This window comes from Schistocerca nitens, chromosome 10 (genome assembly GCF_023898315.1).
Source record: "Schistocerca nitens isolate TAMUIC-IGC-003100 chromosome 10, iqSchNite1.1, whole genome shotgun sequence".
Lineage (NCBI taxonomy): Eukaryota > Metazoa > Arthropoda > Insecta > Orthoptera > Acrididae > Schistocerca > Schistocerca nitens.
In genome coordinates, this window is record NC_064623.1 from 131,818,780 (window position 1) to 131,832,445 (window position 13,666).

The 13,666-nt window shown below is 50.3% G+C and overlaps 17 non-coding genes across 17 annotated transcripts; all 17 read right to left on the minus strand.

Moving 5' to 3' along the window:
• Positions 1–885: 885 nt before the first annotated feature.
• On the minus strand, positions 886–958 carry Trnaa-agc (transfer RNA alanine (anticodon AGC)). Its single transcript has one exon. It is a non-coding gene; the product is annotated as a tRNA-Ala (tRNA).
• Positions 959–1,372: 414 nt separating this feature from the next.
• On the minus strand, positions 1,373–1,445 carry Trnaa-ugc (transfer RNA alanine (anticodon UGC)). The gene has a single exon. It is a non-coding gene; the product is annotated as a tRNA-Ala (tRNA).
• Positions 1,446–2,455: 1,010 nt separating this feature from the next.
• On the minus strand, positions 2,456–2,528 carry Trnaa-agc (transfer RNA alanine (anticodon AGC)). The gene has a single exon. It is a non-coding gene; the product is annotated as a tRNA-Ala (tRNA).
• Positions 2,529–2,942: 414 nt separating this feature from the next.
• Trnaa-ugc (transfer RNA alanine (anticodon UGC)) lies at positions 2,943–3,015 on the minus strand. Its single transcript has one exon. It is a non-coding gene; the product is annotated as a tRNA-Ala (tRNA).
• Positions 3,016–4,025: 1,010 nt separating this feature from the next.
• Positions 4,026–4,098, minus strand: Trnaa-agc (transfer RNA alanine (anticodon AGC)). The gene has a single exon. It is a non-coding gene; the product is annotated as a tRNA-Ala (tRNA).
• A 414-nt stretch (positions 4,099–4,512) lies between these two features.
• Trnaa-ugc (transfer RNA alanine (anticodon UGC)) lies at positions 4,513–4,585 on the minus strand. The gene has a single exon. It is a non-coding gene; the product is annotated as a tRNA-Ala (tRNA).
• Positions 4,586–5,599: 1,014 nt separating this feature from the next.
• Trnaa-agc (transfer RNA alanine (anticodon AGC)) lies at positions 5,600–5,672 on the minus strand. Its single transcript has one exon. It is a non-coding gene; the product is annotated as a tRNA-Ala (tRNA).
• Positions 5,673–6,086: 414 nt separating this feature from the next.
• On the minus strand, positions 6,087–6,159 carry Trnaa-ugc (transfer RNA alanine (anticodon UGC)). The gene has a single exon. It is a non-coding gene; the product is annotated as a tRNA-Ala (tRNA).
• A 1,010-nt stretch (positions 6,160–7,169) lies between these two features.
• Trnaa-agc (transfer RNA alanine (anticodon AGC)) lies at positions 7,170–7,242 on the minus strand. Its single transcript has one exon. It is a non-coding gene; the product is annotated as a tRNA-Ala (tRNA).
• A 414-nt stretch (positions 7,243–7,656) lies between these two features.
• Trnaa-ugc (transfer RNA alanine (anticodon UGC)) lies at positions 7,657–7,729 on the minus strand. The gene has a single exon. It is a non-coding gene; the product is annotated as a tRNA-Ala (tRNA).
• Positions 7,730–8,743: 1,014 nt separating this feature from the next.
• On the minus strand, positions 8,744–8,816 carry Trnaa-agc (transfer RNA alanine (anticodon AGC)). The gene has a single exon. It is a non-coding gene; the product is annotated as a tRNA-Ala (tRNA).
• Positions 8,817–9,230: 414 nt separating this feature from the next.
• On the minus strand, positions 9,231–9,303 carry Trnaa-ugc (transfer RNA alanine (anticodon UGC)). Its single transcript has one exon. It is a non-coding gene; the product is annotated as a tRNA-Ala (tRNA).
• Positions 9,304–10,313: 1,010 nt separating this feature from the next.
• On the minus strand, positions 10,314–10,386 carry Trnaa-agc (transfer RNA alanine (anticodon AGC)). The gene has a single exon. It is a non-coding gene; the product is annotated as a tRNA-Ala (tRNA).
• Positions 10,387–10,800: 414 nt separating this feature from the next.
• Positions 10,801–10,873, minus strand: Trnaa-ugc (transfer RNA alanine (anticodon UGC)). The gene has a single exon. It is a non-coding gene; the product is annotated as a tRNA-Ala (tRNA).
• A 1,010-nt stretch (positions 10,874–11,883) lies between these two features.
• Positions 11,884–11,956, minus strand: Trnaa-agc (transfer RNA alanine (anticodon AGC)). Its single transcript has one exon. It is a non-coding gene; the product is annotated as a tRNA-Ala (tRNA).
• Positions 11,957–12,370: 414 nt separating this feature from the next.
• Trnaa-ugc (transfer RNA alanine (anticodon UGC)) lies at positions 12,371–12,443 on the minus strand. The gene has a single exon. It is a non-coding gene; the product is annotated as a tRNA-Ala (tRNA).
• Positions 12,444–13,457: 1,014 nt separating this feature from the next.
• Trnaa-agc (transfer RNA alanine (anticodon AGC)) lies at positions 13,458–13,530 on the minus strand. The gene has a single exon. It is a non-coding gene; the product is annotated as a tRNA-Ala (tRNA).
• Positions 13,531–13,666: the final 136 nt, after the last annotated feature.

A 13,666-nucleotide genomic window follows, 5' to 3' on the forward strand; every position in this document is an offset into this window, starting at 1 on the left:
GAGTTCCAAGTAGTTTCGATGCTCTAGTATTACGACTACAAATTCCGTCTGTATTTAACGTCTAAAATTGAAAGGACAGTCACAAATTGCTCCGTTTTCACTCCTTGTCGACAATCACGCAGCACCTGAGGTAACAAGCACATCTCAAGCCCCAATGTGCACTCGACTGTTCATGCCAACTCACTGCCTCGCACTTTACTACCGTGTACCACTCTTGTCCAACTGCAAAACACTGGGCCACAACAAGTTTCCGCGTCTCCATAGCACTGCGCATACTATGAAACGCTCCCCAAACATGGCACTCCCCCATGCAGGCGACTTTTCCGACTTTACACGACGCTCACGCAACGCTCACGCTAGTGACAGCCTTATTTAGAGCTTGACGTCGCACACAAGCGAATGAGCACATTTCGCCTACGACTTAGGCCGCCCTCCTAGTGTGGCTGCTCGGTGTCTGCAGGCAGCGAGGGGCTGCAAGCTTCCTGTGTTCGCGCCTATGTCACCTCTGCTTGCTTGTCAGAGGCAGACTATCGCAAAACATACAACTCACTCCATGAATTGATTGCTACGGCATCTGTCATCAGCAGTCACAACTAGCAACACCAGTAGCAGCCGACTGCACGTAAAGAATGGGAATGAGCAGTGGGATTATTGTGAACTCGGCGCAAGGCAGATCTTTCCGACATAGGTTTGAGAATCTTAAGGGAAGACTTGTACTGTTTCTAAATTAAGTGTAGAGGTGGGAGGAGGGTGCTTCCTGCGCGTAGCAGCACGCTTGCCAATTGTGGCTGCTAATCGTTCGCTCGTATCTGCCTTGACACGTTCGCTGGCTGTGAATTATTCCACTTGCATGGCAGTGTGCGCATGTTGGTGTGTTAAAAATTCTGGAGGCGCTGGGTATCGATCCCAGTACCTCTCGCATGCTAAGCGAGCGCTCTACCATCTGAGCTACGCCCCCTGATGACGAACAGTGCTACATACAACCATATCAATATCACAGACCCTTGCACTCCCATTATTCCGCAGACAAACACTACTCTCTATGTGTCCGTGAGGGTGTCTTTCAGGTTTCCTGCATTCTGTATCGAATCGTAGTTGGCCAAAATTAAAGTGGCACGCACAACGTCGAAAATAGCGTTCGGCCACCGCTCTGAGTAAGACGAACGTGTTGTCCACTCTCTAGACTTCATTGAGGTTAGGCCGTTATACCGAAGACATATTTGACACCTCGACAACAGCCGGTCCTCACATTTACGTCTTGCTCTCCTTACGTCAGTATACATCATATGAGTCTGTGACGCTGGCTTTGCAACGTCTTGCGTGTCTTAAGGCTCGCCGCGACCAACACCTACCATGCACTGTCCACAAAACATGGAGGCGCCGGGGCTTGAACCCGGGACCTTTCACATGCAAAGCGAACGCTCTACCAACTGAGCTACGCCCCCAAGCGCAACAAAACTGCCCTGTTTTCCATTCTTTCCTACTCTGATGTGCACGGACATGATGGTTGGTTGGTCTGTAGGGGTGAAGGGACCAGTGTACAAAGGCGCGGACACGTTCATATACACAAGAGTTCCAAGTAGTTTCGATGCTCTAGTATTACGACTACAAATTCCGTCTGTATTTAACGTCTAAAATTGAAAGGACAGTCACAAATTGCTCAGTTTTCACTCCTTGTCGACAATCACGCAGCACCTGAGGTAACAAGCACATCTCAAGCCCCAATGTGCACTCGACTGTTCATGCCAACTCACTGCCTCGCACTTTACTACCGTGTACCACTCTTGTCCAACTGCAAAACACTGGGCCACAACAAGTTTCCGCGTCTCCATAGCACTGCGCATACTATGAAACGCTCCCCAAACATGGCACTCCCCCATGCAGGCGACTTTTCCGACTTTACACGACGCTCACGCAACGCTCACGCTAGTGACAGCCTTATTTAGAGCTTGACGTCGCACACAAGCGAATGAGCACATTTCGCCTACGACTTAGGCCGCCCTCCTAGTGTGGCTGCTCGGTGTCTGCAGGCAGCGAGGGGCTGCAAGCTTCCTGTGTTCGCGCCTATGTCACCTCTGCTTGCTTGTCAGAGGCAGACTATCGCAAATCATACAACTCACTCCATGAATTGATTGCTACGGCATCTGTCATCAGCAGTCACAACTAGCAACACCAGTAGCAGCCGACTGCACGTAAAGAATGGGAATGAGCAGTGGGATTATTGTGAACTCGGCGCAAGGCAGATCTTTCCGACATAGGTTTGAGAATCTTAAGGGAAGACTTGTACTGTTTCTAAATTAAGTGTAGAGGTGGGAGGAGGGTGCTTCCTGCGCGTAGCAGCACGCTTGCCAATTGTGGCTGCTAATCGTTCGCTCGTATCTGCCTTGACACGTTCGCTGGCTGTGAATTATTCCACTTGCATGGCAGTGTGCGCATGTTGGTGTGTTAAAAATTCTGGAGGCGCTGGGTATCGATCCCAGTACCTCTCGCATGCTAAGCGAGCGCTCTACCATCTGAGCTACGCCCCCTGATGACGAACAGTGCTACATACAACCATATCAATATCACAGACCCTTGCACTCCCATTATTCCGCAGACAAACACTACTCTCTATGTGTCCGTGAGGGTGTCTTTCAGGTTTCCTGCATTCTGTATCGAATCGTAGTTGGCCAAAATTAAAGTGGCACGCACAACGTCGAAAATAGCGTTCGGCCACCGCTGTGAGTAAGACGAACGTGTTGTCCACTCTCTAGACTTCATTGAGGTTAGGCCGTTATACCGAAGACATATTTGACACCTCGACAACAGCCGGTCCTCACATTTACGTCTTGCTCTCCTTACGTCAGTATACATCATATGAGTCTGTGACGCTGGCTTTGCAACGTCTTGCGTGTCTTAAGGCTCGCCGCGACCAACACCTACCATGCACTGTCCACAAAACATGGAGGCGCCGGGGCTTGAACCCGGGACCTTTCACATGCAAAGCGAACGCTCTACCAACTGAGCTACGCCCCCAAGCGCAACAAAACTGCCCTGTTCTCCATTCTTTCCTACTCTGATGTGCACGGACATGATGGTTGGTTGGTCTGTAGGGGTGAAGGGACCAGTGTACAAAGGCGCGGACACGTTCATATACACAAGAGTTCCAAGTAGTTTCGATGCTCTAGTATTACGACTACAAATTCCGTCTGTATTTAACGTCTAAAATTGAAAGGACAGTCACAAATTGCTCAGTTTTCACTCCTTGTCGACAATCACGCAGCACCTGAGGTAACAAGCACATCTCAAGCCCCAATGTGCACTCGACTGTTCATGCCAACTCACTGCCTCGCACTTTACTACCGTGTACCACTCTTGTCCAACTGCAAAACACTGGGCCACAACAAGTTTCCGCGTCTCCATAGCACTGCGCATACTATGAAACGCTCCCCAAACATGGCACTCCCCCATGCAGGCGACTTTTCCGACTTTACACGACGCTCACGCAACGCTCACGCTAGTGACAGCCTTATTTAGAGCTTGACGTCGCACACAAGCGAATGAGCACATTTCGCCTACGACTTAGGCCGCCCTCCTAGTGTGGCTGCTCGGTGTCTGCAGGCAGCGAGGGGCTGCAAGCTTCCTGTGTTCGCGCCTATGTCACCTCTGCTTGCTTGTCAGAGGCAGACTATCGCAAATCATACAACTCACTCCATGAATTGATTGCTACGGCATCTGTCATCAGCAGTCACAACTAGCAACACCAGTAGCAGCCGACTGCACGTAAAGAATGGGAATGAGCAGTGGGATTATTGTGAACTCGGCGCAAGGCAGATCTTTCCGACATAGGTTTGAGAATCTTAAGGGAAGACTTGTACTGTTTCTAAATTAAGTGTAGAGGTGGGAGGAGGGTGCTTCCTGCGCGTAGCAGCACGCTTGCCAATTGTGGCTGCTAATCGTTCGCTCGTATCTGCCTTGACACGTTCGCTGGCTGTGAATTATTCCACTTGCATGGCAGTGTGCGCATGTTGGTGTGTTAAAAATTCTGGAGGCGCTGGGTATCGATCCCAGTACCTCTCGCATGCTAAGCGAGCGCTCTACCATCTGAGCTACGCCCCCTGATGACGAACAGTGCTACATACAACCATATCAATATCACAGACCCTTGCACTCCCATTATTCCGCAGACAAACACTACTCTCTATGTGTCCGTGAGGGTGTCTTTCAGGTTTCCTGCATTCTGTATCGAATCGTAGTTGGCCAAAATTAAAGTGGCACGCACAACGTCGAAAATAGCGTTCGGCCACCGCTGTGAGTAAGACGAACGTGTTGTCCACTCTCTAGACTTCATTGAGGTTAGGCCGTTATACCGAAGACATATTTGACACCTCGACAACAGCCGGTCCTCACATTTACGTCTTGCTCTCCTTACGTCAGTATACATCATATGAGTCTGTGACGCTGGCTTTGCAACGTCTTGCGTGTCTTAAGGCTCGCCGCGACCAACACCTACCATGCACTGTCCACAAAACATGGAGGCGCCGGGGCTTGAACCCGGGACCTTTCACATGCAAAGCGAACGCTCTACCAACTGAGCTACGCCCCCAAGCGCAACAAAACTGCCCTGTTTTCCATTCTTTCCTACTCTGATGTGCACGGACATGATGGTTGGTTGGTCTGTAGGGGTGAAGGGACCAGTGTACAAAGGCGCGGACACGTTCATATACACAAGAGTTCCAAGTAGTTTCGATGCTCTAGTATTACGACTACAAATTCCGTCTGTATTTAACGTCTAAAATTGAAAGGACAGTCACAAATTGCTCAGTTTTCACTCCTTGTCGACAATCACGCAGCACCTGAGGTAACAAGCACATCTCAAGCCCCAATGTGCACTCGACTGTTCATGCCAACTCACTGCCTCGCACTTTACTACCGTGTACCACTCTTGTCCAACTGCAAAACACTGGGCCACAACAAGTTTCCGCGTCTCCATAGCACTGCGCATACTATGAAACGCTCCCCAAACATGGCACTCCCCCATGCAGGCGACTTTTCCGACTTTACACGACGCTCACGCAACGCTCACGCTAGTGACAGCCTTATTTAGAGCTTGACGTCGCACACAAGCGAATGAGCACATTTCGCCTACGACTTAGGCCGCCCTCCTAGTGTGGCTGCTCGGTGTCTGCAGGCAGCGAGGGGCTGCAAGCTTCCTGTGTTCGCGCCTATGTCACCTCTGCTTGCTTGTCAGAGGCAGACTATCGCAAAACATACAACTCACTCCATGAATTGATTGCTACGGCATCTGTCATCAGCAGTCACAACTAGCAACACCAGTAGCAGCCGACTGCACGTAAAGAATGGGAATGAGCAGTGGGATTATTGTGAACTCGGCGCAAGGCAGATCTTTCCGACATAGGTTTGAGAATCTTAAGGGAAGACTTGTACTGTTTCTAAATTAAGTGTAGAGGTGGGAGGAGGGAGGGTGCTTCCTGCGCGTAGCAGCACGCTTGCCAATTGTGGCTGCTAATCGTTCGCTCGTATCTGCCTTGACACGTTCGCTGGCTGTGAATTATTCCACTTGCATGGCAGTGTGCGCATGTTGGTGTGTTAAAAATTCTGGAGGCGCTGGGTATCGATCCCAGTACCTCTCGCATGCTAAGCGAGCGCTCTACCATCTGAGCTACGCCCCCTGATGACGAACAGTGCTACATACAACCATATCAATATCACAGACCCTTGCACTCCCATTATTCCGCAGACAAACACTACTCTCTATGTGTCCGTGAGGGTGTCTTTCAGGTTTCCTGCATTCTGTATCGAATCGTAGTTGGCCAAAATTAAAGTGGCACGCACAACGTCGAAAATAGCGTTCGGCCACCGCTGTGAGTAAGACGAACGTGTTGTCCACTCTCTAGACTTCATTGAGGTTAGGCCGTTATACCGAAGACATATTTGACACCTCGACAACAGCCGGTCCTCACATTTACGTCTTGCTCTCCTTACGTCAGTATACATCATATGAGTCTGTGACGCTGGCTTTGCAACGTCTTGCGTGTCTTAAGGCTCGCCGCGACCAACACCTACCATGCACTGTCCACAAAACATGGAGGCGCCGGGGCTTGAACCCGGGACCTTTCACATGCAAAGCGAACGCTCTACCAACTGAGCTACGCCCCCAAGCGCAACAAAACTGCCCTGTTTTCCATTCTTTCCTACTCTGATGTGCACGGACGTGATGGTTGGTTGGTCTGTAGGGGTGAAGGGACCAGTGTACAAAGGCGCGGACACGTTCATATACACAAGAGTTCCAAGTAGTTTCGATGCTCTAGTATTACGACTACAAATTCCGTCTGTATTTAACGTCTAAAATTGAAAGGACAGTCACAAATTGCTCAGTTTTCACTCCTTGTCGACAATCACGCAGCACCTGAGGTAACAAGCACATCTCAAGCCCCAATGTGCACTCGACTGTTCATGCCAACTCACTGCCTCGCACTTTACTACCGTGTACCACTCTTGTCCAACTGCAAAACACTGGGCCACAACAAGTTTCCGCGTCTCCATAGCACTGCGCATACTATGAAACGCTCCCCAAACATGGCACTCCCCCATGCAGGCGACTTTTCCGACTTTACACGACGCTCACGCAACGCTCACGCTAGTGACAGCCTTATTTAGAGCTTGACGTCGCACACAAGCGAATGAGCACATTTCGCCTACGACTTAGGCCGCCCTCCTAGTGTGGCTGCTCGGTGTCTGCAGGCAGCGAGGGGCTGCAAGCTTCCTGTGTTCGCGCCTATGTCACCTCTGCTTGCTTGTCAGAGGCAGACTATCGCAAATCATACAACTCACTCCATGAATTGATTGCTACGGCATCTGTCATCAGCAGTCACAACTAGCAACACCAGTAGCAGCCGACTGCACGTAAAGAATGGGAATGAGCAGTGGGATTATTGTGAACTCGGCGCAAGGCAGATCTTTCCGACATAGGTTTGAGAATCTTAAGGGAAGACTTGTACTGTTTCTAAATTAAGTGTAGAGGTGGGAGGAGGGTGCTTCCTGCGCGTAGCAGCACGCTTGCCAATTGTGGCTGCTAATCGTTCGCTCGTATCTGCCTTGACACGTTCGCTGGCTGTGAATTATTCCACTTGCATGGCAGTGTGCGCATGTTGGTGTGTTAAAAATTCTGGAGGCGCTGGGTATCGATCCCAGTACCTCTCGCATGCTAAGCGAGCGCTCTACCATCTGAGCTACGCCCCCTGATGACGAACAGTGCTACATACAACCATATCAATATCACAGACCCTTGCACTCCCATTATTCCGCAGACAAACACTACTCTCTATGTGTCCGTGAGGGTGTCTTTCAGGTTTCCTGCATTCTGTATCGAATCGTAGTTGGCCAAAATTAAAGTGGCACGCACAACGTCGAAAATAGCGTTCGGCCACCGCTGTGAGTAAGACGAACGTGTTGTCCACTCTCTAGACTTCATTGAGGTTAGGCCGTTATACCGAAGACATATTTGACACCTCGACAACAGCCGGTCCTCACATTTACGTCTTGCTCTCCTTACGTCAGTATACATCATATGAGTCTGTGACGCTGGCTTTGCAACGTCTTGCGTGTCTTAAGGCTCGCCGCGACCAACACCTACCATGCACTGTCCACAAAACATGGAGGCGCCGGGGCTTGAACCCGGGACCTTTCACATGCAAAGCGAACGCTCTACCAACTGAGCTACGCCCCCAAGCGCAACAAAACTGCCCTGTTTTCCATTCTTTCCTACTCTGATGTGCACGGACATGATGGTTGGTTGGTCTGTAGGGGTGAAGGGACCAGTGTACAAAGGCGCGGACACGTTCATATACACAAGAGTTCCAAGTAGTTTCGATGCTCTAGTATTACGACTACAAATTCCGTCTGTATTTAACGTCTAAAATTGAAAGGACAGTCACAAATTGCTCAGTTTTCACTCCTTGTCGACAATCACGCAGCACCTGAGGTAACAAGCACATCTCAAGCCCCAATGTGCACTCGACTGTTCATGCCAACTCACTGCCTCGCACTTTACTACCGTGTACCACTCTTGTCCAACTGCAAAACACTGGGCCACAACAAGTTTCCGCGTCTCCATAGCACTGCGCATACTATGAAACGCTCCCCAAACATGGCACTCCCCCATGCAGGCGACTTTTCCGACTTTACACGACGCTCACGCAACGCTCACGCTAGTGACAGCCTTATTTAGAGCTTGACGTCGCACACAAGCGAATGAGCACATTTCGCCTACGACTTAGGCCGCCCTCCTAGTGTGGCTGCTCGGTGTCTGCAGGCAGCGAGGGGCTGCAAGCTTCCTGTGTTCGCGCCTATGTCACCTCTGCTTGCTTGTCAGAGGCAGACTATCGCAAAACATACAACTCACTCCATGAATTGATTGCTACGGCATCTGTCATCAGCAGTCACAACTAGCAACACCAGTAGCAGCCGACTGCACGTAAAGAATGGGAATGAGCAGTGGGATTATTGTGAACTCGGCGCAAGGCAGATCTTTCCGACATAGGTTTGAGAATCTTAAGGGAAGACTTGTACTGTTTCTAAATTAAGTGTAGAGGTGGGAGGAGGGAGGGTGCTTCCTGCGCGTAGCAGCACGCTTGCCAATTGTGGCTGCTAATCGTTCGCTCGTATCTGCCTTGACACGTTCGCTGGCTGTGAATTATTCCACTTGCATGGCAGTGTGCGCATGTTGGTGTGTTAAAAATTCTGGAGGCGCTGGGTATCGATCCCAGTACCTCTCGCATGCTAAGCGAGCGCTCTACCATCTGAGCTACGCCCCCTGATGACGAACAGTGCTACATACAACCATATCAATATCACAGACCCTTGCACTCCCATTATTCCGCAGACAAACACTACTCTCTATGTGTCCGTGAGGGTGTCTTTCAGGTTTCCTGCATTCTGTATCGAATCGTAGTTGGCCAAAATTAAAGTGGCACGCACAACGTCGAAAATAGCGTTCGGCCACCGCTGTGAGTAAGACGAACGTGTTGTCCACTCTCTAGACTTCATTGAGGTTAGGCCGTTATACCGAAGACATATTTGACACCTCGACAACAGCCGGTCCTCACATTTACGTCTTGCTCTCCTTACGTCAGTATACATCATATGAGTCTGTGACGCTGGCTTTGCAACGTCTTGCGTGTCTTAAGGCTCGCCGCGACCAACACCTACCATGCACTGTCCACAAAACATGGAGGCGCCGGGGCTTGAACCCGGGACCTTTCACATGCAAAGCGAACGCTCTACCAACTGAGCTACGCCCCCAAGCGCAACAAAACTGCCCTGTTTTCCATTCTTTCCTACTCTGATGTGCACGGACGTGATGGTTGGTTGGTCTGTAGGGGTGAAGGGACCAGTGTACAAAGGCGCGGACACGTTCATATACACAAGAGTTCCAAGTAGTTTCGATGCTCTAGTATTACGACTACAAATTCCGTCTGTATTTAACGTCTAAAATTGAAAGGACAGTCACAAATTGCTCAGTTTTCACTCCTTGTCGACAATCACGCAGCACCTGAGGTAACAAGCACATCTCAAGCCCCAATGTGCACTCGACTGTTCATGCCAACTCACTGCCTCGCACTTTACTACCGTGTACCACTCTTGTCCAACTGCAAAACACTGGGCCACAACAAGTTTCCGCGTCTCCATAGCACTGCGCATACTATGAAACGCTCCCCAAACATGGCACTCCCCCATGCAGGCGACTTTTCCGACTTTACACGACGCTCACGCAACGCTCACGCTAGTGACAGCCTTATTTAGAGCTTGACGTCGCACACAAGCGAATGAGCACATTTCGCCTACGACTTAGGCCGCCCTCCTAGTGTGGCTGCTCGGTGTCTGCAGGCAGCGAGGGGCTGCAAGCTTCCTGTGTTCGCGCCTATGTCACCTCTGCTTGCTTGTCAGAGGCAGACTATCGCAAATCATACAACTCACTCCATGAATTGATTGCTACGGCATCTGTCATCAGCAGTCACAACTAGCAACACCAGTAGCAGCCGACTGCACGTAAAGAATGGGAATGAGCAGTGGGATTATTGTGAACTCGGCGCAAGGCAGATCTTTCCGACATAGGTTTGAGAATCTTAAGGGAAGACTTGTACTGTTTCTAAATTAAGTGTAGAGGTGGGAGGAGGGTGCTTCCTGCGCGTAGCAGCACGCTTGCCAATTGTGGCTGCTAATCGTTCGCTCGTATCTGCCTTGACACGTTCGCTGGCTGTGAATTATTCCACTTGCATGGCAGTGTGCGCATGTTGGTGTGTTAAAAATTCTGGAGGCGCTGGGTATCGATCCCAGTACCTCTCGCATGCTAAGCGAGCGCTCTACCATCTGAGCTACGCCCCCTGATGACGAACAGTGCTACATACAACCATATCAATATCACAGACCCTTGCACTCCCATTATTCCGCAGACAAACACTACTCTCTATGTGTCCGTGAGGGTGTCTTTCAGGTTTCCTGCATTCTGTATCGAATCGTAGTTGGCCAAAATTAAAGTGGCACGCACAACGTCGAAAATAGCGTTCGGCCACCGCTGTGAGTAAGACGAACGTGTTGTCCACTCTCTAGACTTCATTGAGGTTAGGCCGTTATACCGAAGACATATTTGACACCTCGACAACAGCCGGTCCTCACATTTACGTCTTGCTCTCCTTACGTCAGTATACATCATATGAGTCTGTGACGCTGGCTTTGCAACGTCTTGCGTGTCTTAAGGCTCGCCGCGACCAACACCTACCATGCACTGTCCACAAAACATGGAGGCGCCGGGGCTTGAACCCGGGACCTTTCACATGCAAAGCGAACGCTCTACCAACTGAGCTACGCCCCCAAGCGCAACAAAACTGCCCTGTTTTCCATTCTTTCCTACTCTGATGTGCACGGACATGATGGTTGGTTGGTCTGTAGGGGTGAAGGGACCAGTGTACAAAGGCGCGGACACGTTCATATACACAAGAGTTCCAAGTAGTTTCGATGCTCTAGTATTACGACTACAAATTCCGTCTGTATTTAACGTCTAAAATTGAAAGGACAGTCACAAATTGCTCAGTTTTCACTCCTTGTCGACAATCACGCAGCACCTGAGGTAACAAGCACATCTCAAGCCCCAATGTGCACTCGACTGTTCATGCCAACTCACTGCCTCGCACTTTACTACCGTGTACCACTCTTGTCCAACTGCAAAACACTGGGCCACAACAAGTTTCCGCGTCTCCATAGCACTGCGCATACTATGAAACGCTCCCCAAACATGGCACTCCCCCATGCAGGCGACTTTTCCGACTTTACACGACGCTCACGCAACGCTCACGCTAGTGACAGCCTTATTTAGAGCTTGACGTCGCACACAAGCGAATGAGCACATTTCGCCTACGACTTAGGCCGCCCTCCTAGTGTGGCTGCTCGGTGTCTGCAGGCAGCGAGGGGCTGCAAGCTTCCTGTGTTCGCGCCTATGTCACCTCTGCTTGCTTGTCAGAGGCAGACTATCGCAAATCATACAACTCACTCCATGAATTGATTGCTACGGCATCTGTCATCAGCAGTCACAACTAGCAACACCAGTAGCAGCCGACTGCACGTAAAGAATGGGAATGAGCAGTGGGATTATTGTGAACTCGGCGCAAGGCAGATCTTTCCGACATAGGTTTGAGAATCTTAAGGGAAGACTTGTACTGTTTCTAAATTAAGTGTAGAGGTGGGAGGAGGGTGCTTCCTGCGCGTAGCAGCACGCTTGCCAATTGTGGCTGCTAATCGTTCGCTCGTATCTGCCTTGACACGTTCGCTGGCTGTGAATTATTCCACTTGCATGGCAGTGTGCGCATGTTGGTGTGTTAAAAATTCTGGAGGCGCTGGGTATCGATCCCAGTACCTCTCGCATGCTAAGCGAGCGCTCTACCATCTGAGCTACGCCCCCTGATGACGAACAGTGCTACATACAACCATATCAATATCACAGACCCTTGCACTCCCATTATTCCGCAGACAAACACTACTCTCTATGTGTCCGTGAGGGTGTCTTTCAGGTTTCCTGCATTCTGTATCGAATCGTAGTTGGCCAAAATTAAAGTGGCACGCACAACGTCGAAAATAGCGTTCGGCCACCGCTGTGAGTAAGACGAACGTGTTGTCCACTCTCTAGACTTCATTGAGGTTAGGCCGTTATACCGAAGACATATTTGACACCTCGACAACAGCCGGTCCTCACATTTACGTCTTGCTCTCCTTACGTCAGTATACATCATATGAGTCTGTGACGCTGGCTTTGCAACGTCTTGCGTGTCTTAAGGCTCGCCGCGACCAACACCTACCATGCACTGTCCACAAAACATGGAGGCGCCGGGGCTTGAACCCGGGACCTTTCACATGCAAAGCGAACGCTCTACCAACTGAGCTACGCCCCCAAGCGCAACAAAACTGCCCTGTTTTCCATTCTTTCCTACTCTGATGTGCACGGACATGATGGTTGGTTGGTCTGTAGGGGTGAAGGGACCAGTGTACAAAGGCGCGGACACGTTCATATACACAAGAGTTCCAAGTAGTTTCGATGCTCTAGTATTACGACTACAAATTCCGTCTGTATTTAACGTCTAAAATTGAAAGGACAGTCACAAATTGCTCAGTTTTCACTCCTTGTCGACAATCACGCAGCACCTGAGGTAACAAGCACATCTCAAGCCCCAATGTGCACTCGACTGTTCATGCCAACTCACTGCCTCGCACTTTACTACCGTGTACCACTCTTGTCCAACTGCAAAACACTGGGCCACAACAAGTTTCCGCGTCTCCATAGCACTGCGCATACTATGAAACGCTCCCCAAACATGGCACTCCCCCATGCAGGCGACTTTTCCGACTTTACACGACGCTCACGCAACGCTCACGCTAGTGACAGCCTTATTTAGAGCTTGACGTCGCACACAAGCGAATGAGCACATTTCGCCTACGACTTAGGCCGCCCTCCTAGTGTGGCTGCTCGGTGTCTGCAGGCAGCGAGGGGCTGCAAGCTTCCTGTGTTCGCGCCTATGTCACCTCTGCTTGCTTGTCAGAGGCAGACTATCGCAAAACATACAACTCACTCCATGAATTGATTGCTACGGCATCTGTCATCAGCAGTCACAACTAGCAACACCAGTAGCAGCCGACTGCACGTAAAGAATGGGAATGAGCAGTGGGATTATTGTGAACTCGGCGCAAGGCAGATCTTTCCGACATAGGTTTGAGAATCTTAAGGGAAGACTTGTACTGTTTCTAAATTAAGTGTAGAGGTGGGAGGAGGGAGGGTGCTTCCTGCGCGTATCAGCACGCTTGCCAATTGTGGCTGCTAATCGTTCGCTCGTATCTGCCTTGACACGTTCGCTGGCTGTGAATTATTCCACTTGCATGGCAGTGTGCGCATGTTGGTGTGTTAAAAATTCTGGAGGCGCTGGGTATCGATCCCAGTACCTCTCGCATGCTAAGCGAGCGCTCTACCATCTGAGCTACGCCCCCTGATGACGAACAGTGCTACATACAACCATATCAATATCACAGACCCTTGCACTCCCATTATTCCGCAGACAAACACTACTCTCTATGTGTCCGTGAGGGTGTCTTTCAGGTTTCCTGCATTCTGTATCGAATCGTA